Source organism: Carassius carassius, chromosome 3, assembly GCF_963082965.1.
Source record: "Carassius carassius chromosome 3, fCarCar2.1, whole genome shotgun sequence".
Lineage (NCBI taxonomy): Eukaryota > Metazoa > Chordata > Actinopteri > Cypriniformes > Cyprinidae > Carassius > Carassius carassius.
In genome coordinates this window covers 39,784,177-39,795,074 of record NC_081757.1, presented here as the reverse complement: position 1 = coordinate 39,795,074, position 10,898 = coordinate 39,784,177, and the positions used below count along the sequence as shown (strand labels likewise).

The following is a 10,898-nucleotide window of genomic DNA, read 5'->3' as shown; positions in this document are numbered from 1 at the left end:
TTGAATGCATGGCCTTAATTGCCGCATCGTTACAGGTGGCCCGTTTTTGAACAGCCCGGCCATGTTTTTGGAGGACACATTGGGGAATGGCGTTAATAAACCTACTTGTTTTAGTTTTAATATTTGCGTAATGGAATATTTTTTCCAAAATATATAATAAAGAGTTATTTGGAATCATGTGTTGCATTGTAGAAGTTACAACAAAATGTAGCTTTCCAGAGATGAAAGGTGATGGTCACACAGCAGATGCAGAAAAGGTTTAAACTTAACTCTATTTGGGAAATTACCGGATGCAGTAAAAAAAAATAGAATAAAAAAATAAATAAAAAAGAATAAACTGCATAAGAAAGGCTTTAAAATTCTCAAGATTCAAAACCCATTGTACAAAATCTTCTCAATGCCATCTGTCACCTTTTATAAGTAAAATTATTAAAGATAATAAAAAAGTATTTTTATAAGGTAAACATAATTGTTAGTAATATTTCAAAACAAACTCTTTCTAAGGTTTACATGCCATACATCATTTTTTAGAAACGTCATGTTAAAGTATGAGGCTCAGCATCAGGCTTTTGAAGAACAGAGTAGTCTGTTTTATAAAGATCTCTTTGATTTACATTACAAGCTATCAAAATTTCAGCTTACTTTTTGGCCATATAAATATCAGCAGCTGCACCAAATAACATATTTTTTGCTCAGTTCGTTAAGCTTCTGAATAAAATTTAGGTGTTTATATATTTATTTTTTCCTCTGTGTGATCCATGTTTTCACTATATCATACTGTATGGGCCGTATAAGGGCCTGATGTGTTATTTTATTTATCCATTTATTTATTTAAGAAAAGAAAATATATTTTTCTGAGTAATATTTCTTGTATCATGGTTCATTAACTATAAAACCTTTTCTTAATCCAAAAACTATTTAATGATGTCTTTATTTATAATGTCAAGTGGTATTCAAATGAGCGACTGCAGTGTTCCTAAGAACAATATTGTATAAAAAGCATTAACTGAATAAATTTTGCTCAGAATACTATTTTAATTAACCCATTAAATTATTTTGATTGAGCTGACAGATTGGGCATACTGAGAAGAATGAATTTAGACTCTACATGGGACTATAATTATTCAGTACTCATGCTGATTACATTTTTAACGTTCTGTTATTTAAGTCAAAGGGACATTTTCAAACTGTCATTTTGAGTTTTCTTAAAGTAAACAGACACTCAAAAGTTTATAGTTCACCTTAAACAATGAAAATTCTATCATCATTTACTTATCCTTGTTCCAAAATTGCTCCAACCCTGTATGAGTTTCTTTGTTCTTTTGAACACAAAAGATATTTGAAAACTCTTGCTAACGAAACAGTTCCTAGCCATTGACTTCCATAATATATATCTTCTTTTTTTTTTCAGTCAGTGCACCAGCAACTGTTTGCACACCAACAATCTTCAAAATATCTTCTTTTGTGTTCAGCAGAAGAAAGAAACTGGTTTGGAACAACTTCAGGGTGAAGTAAACAGAATTTAAATTTTTGGGTAAACTACCCCTTTTAAAGTTGAAATTAGATACAAAAGTTTAAATGAGGTCTATAAAGTTTGGACTAAATTAATTGCAGGGTTGAACCACAGTGCATCTCATAATATTTAGTGGAATTTAGAGAACACACTCTATGCAAACACGTTCAACAACGTGGACAAGTTGAGTAGAATTACTTTGTGGCTTGACAGCAAAGCATTTAGCTGGCTGGTTCCCTGACAGCTATCCAAGTTAATTATTAGAGAAGTAAATAAGTGTTATTTAGGTGCTCAAGTGAAACATGATACAATCATGTAGTGAATGACAGCAGCAGCAAGATTGCTTTAGGTGTTTTGTTTCAGCTTGCTGAGATGTTTCTCTCATTGTCCAACTCCCCATTGACCTGATGTGTTAATTCAGAGCCGAAACATTAAAATGCATATTTTGTCATGTAGATAGGCCTTTTAGGCTTAGATTGTCGGGAAGACTTGCATGCAAATCATGAATTGTTTAATTTGTCTACACCCAAACATGTGCAAGGGGCGCTTGTGAACATTTCAATCATCTTTTGATTCAGAAAAGAGGCTCTTGATTTATCAGAGGAGTATATTAGATAAAGATCTTGTTTTTATTCCTTTTAATAACATCACAAAACCTCCCAGCTGTCATTTTTGCAGCATGACTGCAGTAGTTAGTGTGACAACTGAAACGAGTGAGCATGACGCTTTGATTGAAGCTGAGTGGGAAGTGAAAGGGGAGTTTGATTCAAGATTAAAGTCGTGCCATGCATGTATAGACTCATGTACGTCACCTCAGACGTTTGCTCATCTGACATTCTATTGTTGATTCAAGGGGAAATTAAGCTTTAACGACAGTTCATTTCTTGATCAGTGTGACGGTTTGATGTCTCACTTTAACTTTATACACATTCCGGCTTTGGCCTATACTTGCAGATTAGGCCAGTTTATTTGATCTTTTCATAAATTAATCGCTTAAACCATTAGTCATGCTGAGTTATAAATATACTCATTTGATATAAAATAACAGTTTAAGTTAAAGCAGGGCAATAAACCACATTTAAAATGCATCAATGCCATTTCCTTGAACTATTTGTGTTTACATGATATTTTTATTTTGGAATATCACATGGAATTTCGAACTGCATAGCAACAGTATAGCAAGGTTATCAATGTGAAAAATAAATTGTAATTAAAGGAATAATTATTGGAGAATTCTACTTACAAAAATCTTGTCTTGCTCATGTCTTTCAATTGACAAAAATTGCAATGTTGTTTATTTTTTCTTTGTAATTATTTGTAAAAATGTAACAGCATTTTCTTAGTGAAAATTATTTAGAAGTTAAAAAAAACATAAAAAAAAAATTTTGTTACAAGAAATAAAATAAATGTTCACTGAAATATAAAATTATAACATGCAAAAACATGTCAAATTAAAAACTATGAAAATAAATTAACTAATTCAAAATAATAATGTCAATATAGTATCTCAATGATGCTAACACTGCTGTGTATAGGGAATAACTCTGTGTTTGTGTGCACATGTTGTGCTGAGATAAGGACCAGTGGGCATTGATCGTATTGCTTTTTTGTGTATGTCTCACCTGTAACTTGTGACACAGGGCAGATGCTGCAGAGAGATAGAGCTTTTGTTCATGCAAATGGGGCGAGACTTTTAAAAGGCTATGTTATCACAATGTGTGAGGAAGCAGAAGGGCACACACTTAGACCGACAGCAGGGCTCAGGGTCAGAAACAAGCTGACAGATGCTCCCTACTCATTTTAACAGGGACTTCAGCCACACTAGAAGCACACATGACACTAAAATAATGTAGCAAACATTAAGCTGAAAAGAAACTAAGAAGAAACATAGTTATTTAAATGAAAAGCCATCAAATGTGAGTTGTTACATAGAGGATCTGGAAATGTCAATTTATGTTTGTTTGTTTGTTTTTTACTGCAAATTATAAGGTGATTTGTTCTTTCCTCTTCCAAAAACAATTGACATTTTACAGAAAAATTGCATGAAATGTGCCATTATATCTATTAGAGTTTTTCGGAGAATTAACAGGTTTTCACAGTTCCAATCATTTTTTTGCCTTGTTAAAATAGCACATTACTTATATTTAGACATTATGTGAATAGCATCTACCATGATTTGCAGTTAGTGTGGTCCTATTTATACATTGTGCAGACAGTTTCTATCTATAGTTTCTATTGCACTCAATATAAATAGCCGCTGCCTTATATTAGACCAGTCTATTTGTGAAAATGCAAGCGTAAAATACCTGACAGAAAAAAATGTAAAGTGTTTGGTCAGTACAGCTTGTGAAAGAACAATATATTCTGTTTCATTTACAAAACATAAAAATCTGCATCTATTAAACCATGCATGTTTGTGAGTGAATTTATGTGCTCATAGTGATGCAGTTTGTGTCTGCCGTGTGGTTAAGACAGATCCTTTAAATAGCGTGTTTTAACTCTGAGGGAATGATCTGATCCCAGCTGCTCCCACATTTCCAGCTCTCTGCAAATAGACACCTATGACCTACTGGATTTTTTTAAAACTACATTTCTGATAAGTCTCAGAAGCCACTTTAAGTGACATGATAAATTGGTGTCATTTTCTGTTACATAATCTTTATAATGTCAGTATCTCTTGTATAACATATGTATATTATATCTTGTATAATAATGCTGTAGCAGTAGGTGGTTATGTCCCAAAGTACTCAGATGCATGAATAAATAAATGAAGAGATAAGAAAAGTTTTTACCTGAAAAGAGCGGAAAGGCAGCGAATGTAAGAGGAGGTGGAGTGATATTACCACATCTATGAATATTTACAAAAAGAGAAATAATAAAACATCAGCTTATTCACAGTGGAATTTAGCTACAGTAAAACTCAAGGCATTTTAAGTAGTAGAATATATGCCCTGAGTCTCAACCTCTTGACTCCTTCCACCTCTAAAATCATAAAAATATAAGGATATTTTTTCTGAGTGAGTAAAAAAACACTTAAGTGTTGTGTAAGCACAGCTTGTCTATAGTCTTAACAGTCAAGGCTATTGAATTTCATCAAACGCGCTCTCAATCGTGTTTGTCAGCTTGGAAGCATCGATTTGAACCCCTAACCTTTGCTTTTCACCGATTCTGAAAACACTGCAGAAAGATCTTGTGTGGCGACTGATGAAGGGCGGTTAGGCAGACTTCCAATGTCTTAACCTTTCCAGAAACAAAAGGAAGCTGTCCACTGGCATATGCAGTTAGCGGGTGATACTGGCAATGCATCAGGGCGAACTAGATCATTCTGGAAGCAAAAATCATTTTTAAAAAGTCCTAAATAAGTAATTTACAAGAAAATGTTAGACTTTTGACAGAAAGTCTGCGGGCCGTCTGCATTAAACGTTTAATCAAATTATGATTAATTTTAAGTAAAGCAAGATGGAAAGAAGCAATCGACTTCTAAAGCCTGCTACATTGTATTTGATATGCTAATTCATAAGGCCTCTAAACTATGATGAAAACTTTGCTGAAAACCTATAGAACAGCAACACATGAACCTAGGAGAGAAGGTACTTTTGACTCTGCAACGACAATCTGGCACTTCTGAATCAGATACTGTAAGTATGTTTTGTTATTAGTTTAAGTACTTGCTATTGAATGTTCAAATGTAGAGTTTTGCGAGTTGTGTGTGTGTGTGTGTGTGTGAGAGAGAGAGAGAGAGAGAGAGAGAGAGAGAGAGAGAGTCACACAGTGGAGTCAGCTGTCTTAACCGTCTGTGGCTTATGTACTGCAAACACATACGAGCGTCATCACTGTGTCTGTCACACGACTCTGTTCCTCTTTCGGGCTTGAACTGATGGTAAAACTAAGGACATTATTAACTGTCTTTACATTTATTTTGAAAGAAGAAGCTCGCGATTATGGAAAGAGGCGTTACATTTCCAACTAGTGCTTGGAGTGTTCGGCCAATCACAATGCATTGTGTCAGTTGGCCAATCAGAGCAGACTGTGCTTGTCGGAAGGAGGGACTTTGTAGAAAATGATGCATTTAAGAGGGGTGGGGCATAGAGGACCTACATTAATGTACAGTATTTGAAGAATAATGTGTTTTTTTTTTTACATTAAAGCATGTCCACCACATACACAAAATAATGATCTTTAAAAAAGCATCATATGAACCACTTATTTTGAACCAAATTATTTTTGAACCAAAACTTATTTGTGTTTGTATTATCTCTAAATCATCACTATATTGCATTGCACTATGAAATAGAGTGACAACAACTTATATTCATTTTGTGTATAGTCTTTTATAGATCTCATTGATTTGCATAGAAAATAATTGTGACTTTTATCTCACAATTCATTTTTTTCTCAGTTCTAAAAAAAGTATTTACTGCAAGCTATAAACTGAGAATTGATATAAATTAGATAATTGTGACTTATAAACAGAAACTGTAAAATATAAACAGTATAATATTGAAATAATATAAGCTTATGATTCTAATTTCCTTTTCTAATTTTCCTAATTTCCTTTTATATTTCTTTATTCTGTTGTGGAAGCAAAAAATAGTTTATATCTAACCAATCTGAGTTTATTTTACAATTTAGATTTTTTTTTTTTTTTTTACTTAGACTTGCAATAAACAAAGCCCTAATTGTGAAATATAAACACTGAATTAGTGAGAAATTAAAAATCTAAAATTGTTTAATAAAAATAGCAATGTGTTTGTGTTATAAACAGGTTTACATACCACATTTTCCTGTATCATACTTCCATAAAAGCCTGATATATGAGGAAAAAATAAACAAATAAAAATAAAGAACATATGCATGGTTGTTTTTAGAGTTTTGTCTAATGGTTCAGTAAATTATTTTATTATTAATTATTAAAACTAAATTAAAAGTTTCATATATCAGGCTTTATAGGGGTAAAGGGATAGTTCATCCACAAATTAAAATCATCAGTCATCTTTTACCCTTAAAATGTTTCTGTTTTTACTGTCAGAGATGTTTTGAAGTCAGTGAAGCCCCGTGTTATTTTGGATCCCACTGACTTTTTATTGTACATACAGAAACATTATCTTCTTTTGTGTTCTGCCACCTCCTTTCCACAAGAAAGAGTTGAAATAATCTACAAAGTATGTAAAGAGTTAATTACGTGTCATGTACACTTTTCCAAAAGTATGAGATACAGTAGTTATGCCAGTAAATTCCCATGCATTCAATTTCAAAGTTACTTTGATTATTTTTCATTTGTTCAAAAGAAAATCATCCCAAAATCTCATCAAGTACTGAATGGGAGAATCAGATAGGAAGCCACAAACCTGCAGCCATTACTATTATCAGATATTCAGAGTTTGATAGTTAGATCAGACGTGGCAGTGCTCCAGTGGTGGGTGAGCACAAAAAAAGATGCAAATCCAATAGACAGAATAGATTTAGGATGATCAAGAATGTTTTCACCCAGACTTGATGATCATCACAAAGATAACAGATTATGACACTCCTCACTTTGATTTATTCTGCTTGCCTTCACCCCAGTGGGTAAATTAAATAGTGTTATCATGTTATGCCACTGGCAGAGCTACTGTGGATGAGAATGAGTAATTATGCCCAGGCCGATGGACTGAATGAGAGGGATAGGGCAGGAAATGAAGAGCAGAGCATTATTTTCCAGGCTGATAGTGCATGTTATTGCTATGATAATTGAGAGTAAACATTTCTGTAACACACATTGGCCTGTGTGCATCCACATCCCCTGATGACGAGACACTGAATGAGACCCGACGGTGCACACATACGCACAGACACTGGGTGTTAACCATCTAATCAGACAGATAAGACAGAACATCACTGAACACTGTAAAGAGTTGGGGTTCCTCACACTGTTCTGGAGAACCTCCTTCTGAAGGTGCCTTAAAATATATACTATGATACTATTCTGCCCTTCTAAAAATAAAGGTTCTTTATTGGCATCTATGGTTTCATTAGGAACATCTTGACAAAATTTCCGTTGTTCAAAGGTTTTTTATAGCCGAGAAAAAGTTTCATCGGTTTTTAAAATATACTGCACACTAATTAAAAATGATTGTTTTAAGAACTGACCAACTGCAAGGTTCTTTATTTTAATGTGTTATTTGGTCATAAAATTTTGGTTTTCAGATTAAATAAAAAGGTTTTGTACTTATTAAATTATTTTATGATGAATAGGAACGGAAGGTGCTGTAAAAATGGTGTCCATTAAGAAAAAAAGCATTAATTATATTCAAAAATTTAAGAGCACTTTTTAATTCAATAGCTTCAGGCCAATAAGATACTATTTATAGGACGCTACAAATTTAGAAAACTGATCAGGTAAAAACAGAAAGGGGGTTCGTGGCAGACCATTGGAGTCATCACTTGTTCAAAGAAAAATGATTCCCAAAGGTTACAAAGCTTCCTGAAGCAGTGTTTTGAAAGCACTTATCACTACTTTGAAATGCCTGGTGTGATGACTTTTGATTTGTGCCTGCATTCATTGCCCTTTCAGATGTCATGTGACATTTGACCTTGCCTGGTTTTCATTTTACTCTTTGTGGATTTACTTATTGAATTGTTTGCTGATCTTCTATTAAACCCTATGCACATGGATCGTCACCTTAGGCTTTTGTCTAATCTGTTACAAAATTATTACTACTACTCAGACAGTATGGGATTTTTAATGCTCCTTCCAAAGATCACTGAATTTATTTTTGTTTTGTTCTTTTCAAACTTGACTTAGGAATCAACCTACAAATGATTAACTACTTGTCTTCGCATATTAAGATCAGCGGTTTTGCAAACTTCAACCACATGACCTCTATTCAAAACCCCATCACACAAAGACAAGTCCATTTTTTTATGCCTAAGGCTTTCACAGAGGCTTCTTTTCTCCATAAACCTATTTCAGTGATATCTGAAAGACTGATAGCATGCAGCACCGTTAGCCATTTTAAATGCTCTATTTTTTGCACATGGAGCAGCAGTATAACTGATGTGATGCCTGCTAAAGTTCGTCTGATCAATGAAGCAGAAGGAAGAGTTCAGTCCAATGGTAAAGATGAAGGGTTTGACCAGTGAGCTGGAAGTTCAGGTTACTAATGAACTCTCTAGTACACGTATGTGTGGCAATTAGCGGTATCATGGCAGCTTTCTAAATTATGACTACTTAAAAAAAAATAATGACTACGCCACCCAGAACAAACTCTGGGAAAAGAAAGCCCAAAGGGCACAGGTTCGAATTCTCAGAAAATGACCAAGAGGCATGGGTACCTTGTATAAAACTTGTACATCTTTATTAAACAAAAATAATTAAAAATGGTCTCGTTCAATGAATCACATGTAACCGCAAGAAGATTCCACACAGCAAACAACACCACCTGCTGCAAAACAAACAAGAAAAGAAAAACAAAAACACACCACAACAAAAGAGCTGGGGCTTACCACTAGGGCGGCAGGCTTGACACCGGGCTTCAAGAATGCCCCTAATAGTAATAATGATAACCACACACGTGCCTCAAACCACTCACACCCTCCAAAGGATTCACGGCAACTCCACGCCACTCTGGTGAACAGTGAGATAACCACACGGGAAGGGTCAGCCTGCCCTCTCCAGGCCCCAGCTCCAGTACAAGAAAAAAAGAAAAGGTTTCAGCAAACAAAAAGAAATGTCAATGAACAAACCAAAATAACAGGACAAATTATGAAATACCAAGCCGACGTTACCAAATATAAAGCAAAATAAATGAAGCCAAAACAAAACACAATAAATACAAAACAAATGATTATAAGAAAACATAATAAAGACAAAGCAAGCGTTACCGAATGCAATGCAAACTTAACGGATGCACTCACAGAATGGTTTCAACTCCTAAAACACATAAAAGAATTATAATACCATTTACCTTTATGAGGGCCAAAGGGAAATAGGAGATTATACATACCAAATCGTGCAAAACACATCATCTATCCGGCAGCCACCACTCTATTCGATCACATGCCAACGGGAGAATTCACCCACAAAGGCATCACATGCAGTTCGCACATACAGCGGAGCGCAACGGCAAAGCAACGGTTGTTAATCATCTATGGGTGCAACAAGCACTCAACCGAACGCCAGCTAAACCAAAATTACTGTTAGCAAACAACAAACATGTAAAAAAGGACTTTTAGCATCTACCACATGGAAAACCACGGAGAAAACACCCATACATACCCCTCGTGCAGCACAACGAGACACCGGAAGTGAGATGCCAGGTATGACGCAATACTCGTTTTACCGAACCGCTCACCTTATATACACGCTCCCTCGCAAATGTTACCCGAGGGGGGGGCCTGGTCAAAAAGGACCACAGCAATAATTTGCGTTTCACCACAATCTACCCCCTTTTTTTTTTCAACGTCGCCCCCGACGATGAAATGACTGGCAACTCGACCTCAATTCCAAGGCCTAAAAATAGCAACTACAGAATTAGATGCGGAAGGAATAGAAAGCGACGCTCCTACTGTACGGGGGAGATGGTAAGGATTGGGATGGCGACCGGCCGTTACCCGCCCTGTTCGTCTTGGTAAAGTATCGCCGATCTCCAGTTCCCCTACTACCGCAGGAACCAAAGGGTGTATGTCTACCCAAATGCCACTTGCAACCTGGTCTCATGTTCCTGGACCGATTCGTGCACTTTACCAGCCACTGGCTCCCGTACTCTACCCAACGGAAAATCCACTGGCAACCGTCGTTCCTGCCCAAACATTAAAAAATGGGGTGACTCCCCAGTGGCTCGATGGGGGGTGGTGTTATAACAAAAGAGGACTTGGGGCAAGCAGGCTACCTAATCTCTCTTTCTAGAGGGCGGCAATGTACGCAATAGATTGTGCAAGGTCCGGTTGAAGCGCTCACACTGGCCATTTCCGGCCGGATGGTACGGTGTCGTGCGAGACTTTCATACATTATACAGGGAACAAAGCTGACGGATCAACAGGGACTCGAAATTACGCCCCTGGTCACAATGTAGACGACCTGATACCCCAAACTTATAAAACCAGTCGGTTACCAAGGCCTGCGCCACCTTCTCCACCCGCTGGTCCCTCGTAGGAACAGCAAGTGTATATTTGCTGAAAACATCAGTAATCACCAGCACATTCTCAACTCCTGAACTGGATGGTTCCAACAGAGTAAAGTCCATGGCCACGATTTCATTTGGCCTTGAAGCCAAAAGGTGACCCATAAAACTGTGAGCTAGTGGCTGTAAATCTTTACTAGACTGGCATCTTTCACATTCCTGACACCAAGAAACAATGTCAAAAGACATACCAGGCCAGTAGCACCGCTGCCGAACTAGTTCCC

General features: G+C 36.1%; 1 long non-coding RNA gene across 1 annotated transcript; it reads right to left on the bottom strand.

The window, feature by feature from the left end:
* Nucleotides 1-8,824: 8,824 nt before the first annotated feature.
* LOC132115291 (uncharacterized) lies at nucleotides 8,825-9,695 on the bottom strand. The gene is made up of 2 exons (XR_009425469.1): nucleotides 9,499-9,695; nucleotides 8,825-9,177 (listed from the first exon to the last, which is right to left on the bottom strand). It is a non-coding gene; the product is annotated as an uncharacterized LOC132115291 (long non-coding RNA).
* Between the last annotated feature and the right edge of the window lie 1,203 nt (nucleotides 9,696-10,898).